The following is a 2,482-nucleotide window of genomic DNA, read 5'->3' as shown; positions in this document are numbered from 1 at the left end:
CAGACGTTTTCATATCCGAGGATGCTAAAAGCTTCCCAGAAGGATACCCTGACCAGGTATAGGGGCAGATGACGAAACACCTTAATAATACCCCGGATTGTCAATACATAGCAATATCATATCATAGGAAGACTTTATTTATGTCACACCTAATCAAAACATTTAAAAATTTCTTGATAAGGCTGAAGCAAAGCAACATCTTGACAACCATAACATAAAAATATCAAATATGAACTAAAATATAATTGTTTGCAGAAAAAAAATATTTACATATTTACTCACGAATATATTCTCTATTTTCTTTAATAACCTTAAATAGAGGATTACTATTTCTATTTAATAATATCGGACTATCCTAGGCACGGTTTAATATCGATATTACTAGGCTAGGTATTGATAGATATTACTGATAATATTTCGTTAAAATATAGCATTATTTTTTTTGGTGGGCATATTACCAATATTGTTTTAATTTACTATTTTTTTTTTTTTGGAAAACTGATATTCCAATTTTATCGGAGAAAAATATCGATATTCCGATATTATATGTTACTTAATATAAAGGTTGAAATAACTGATATCGGAGACTAAATATCGATATTTCTATAATATCAATATCGATACTATCTATCTATCTATCTATCTGCGGCACTACAGCCCAGTTTGGACCTCGGCCTCCTCAATGAGCCTTCGCCATATAGCACGGTCTTGTGCGACCGCTCTCCAGTCGCAAATGCTCAGAAGTTCTCTGGAATCCCTGATGACGGCATTCTCCCATCTCAGCCTTGGCCTTCCTCTTCCTCTGGTCCGATGCCGCCTACATTCCAGCAACCTGCTCGGGATCTCATCAACTGACATCATAGCGCTGCCTCCCTAGCCTTATGTGCCGCATCACATCTCCTTCACCGAACAGCTCGCAGAACTCCCTGTTGGTTCACCTCCTCTAATTCTCGCCAACCTTGACACAGCCAAATATTCGGCGCAGAATTTTTCTTTCGTCCCATCCTCTACACCGTCTATACAGCTGACATCCCAACCAATCCTAAATTTGGTTCTTACCCGAATCTTACCCCTGTCGAACAGATCCGCTACCTTGGACTACATCTGGACAAACAACTAACCTGGAATCCTCACACAAGACTGAAGAGACAGGAAACAGCACGTCGATTTCGACTATTACTGCACTTACTAGAATGGTCTAAACTTACAAAAAACTGATCTACATGACTGTAATAAGGCCAATCGTATACGGAGTTGAGCTTTGGGGCTCCACTAAACCTTCGTAAAATCCTCAATGCTCCTTAATTTGTCACAAATAAAATCATACATAAAGACCTTAATGTTCCCTATGTAACCGATCTAGCCCAAACCTGATATCAATCATTCCATTATAAGCTCCCTAACCACCCAAACTCACTAGTTCCTAACCTTGCTTCCTCTTCCATTCCTGACAATCATCCGAGACGTCCTACTAGACCTGCTAATGTAAAACGTCATTAGAGTGCTACCAATGGGTAGTTTCTCTACACGCCTGTAATACTCCATTTTAACTGAGATTAAATTTACTAAATGTACTATAAGTTGTAAATAGCAATAAATAAATTAAAATAGGAGAAAAGTTATATGCTTAAAAAAACAATGTTTTTAAGGAGTCAATAATTTAAAATAATAATACGATATAATTTTAAAGAAACAAAACAATAATATCAAACTGTGGAATGGCATTAATCCCTCACATGTTAACCAACTAAGCTCCTTTTAGTGTAGGCCGTCATACATAGTAGCTGAGAGCTCTCCAATTAGGGCCATTTAAAAAAATATATCATCTATTACTGAATAAAAAATAATATATATAATTATTTCCTTGATAATTAGTCCGTTTTCGATTGAAATAACATAATGGAAAAGGAAAAGAGAAAAAAAAATCTAGAAAACCTGACTCAAAAGGATTGAAGTAGAGTATTTTTCTATCCTTTAGCTCCCTTATTAAATATAATATTAAAAGAAAACCAAGCAGGCCTTTAAAGACCACTCGATGCCGCTCCGACAAACCGAAAAAGGATTTAGAACTGTAGAGAAGCGTAGAGGGTGCCCGGTAGAGGACAAACAAAACCATAACAAGGAACGCCACCGACAGAGGAATACTTGGTCGTTAAGAGATTATTCCAAGGCTGAGCTATCGCGGCTCTTTGGTCCTTAATCAGGACCACCATTAGTCCTGCCGGCGAGGGTCCTGTGTCCAAAGGACTTTCCTCCCCCGTCCTGTCCCCTTCTCCTCTCTCCTCCTCCCTCTCCCCTGTCCTGTCTAATGACTTTCCTCTTCATTATCATAGCGGCTATCCGCTGACCCTGCTCTTAATGTCACTCTTCAATCTCCGGATTAAATAGAAATATCATTCGCATGGATAAACTCTACAGCTGGTTTGTCAAATAATCATATAAATACTTTTTTATATTTTTTATTATTTAAGTCATATAAATA

This window comes from Halyomorpha halys, unplaced genomic scaffold (genome assembly GCF_000696795.3).
Source record: "Halyomorpha halys isolate HHAL.00 unplaced genomic scaffold, Hhal_1.1 Scaffold1148.1, whole genome shotgun sequence".
Lineage (NCBI taxonomy): Eukaryota > Metazoa > Arthropoda > Insecta > Hemiptera > Pentatomidae > Halyomorpha > Halyomorpha halys.
Note: the sequence above shows the minus strand (reverse complement) of the source record.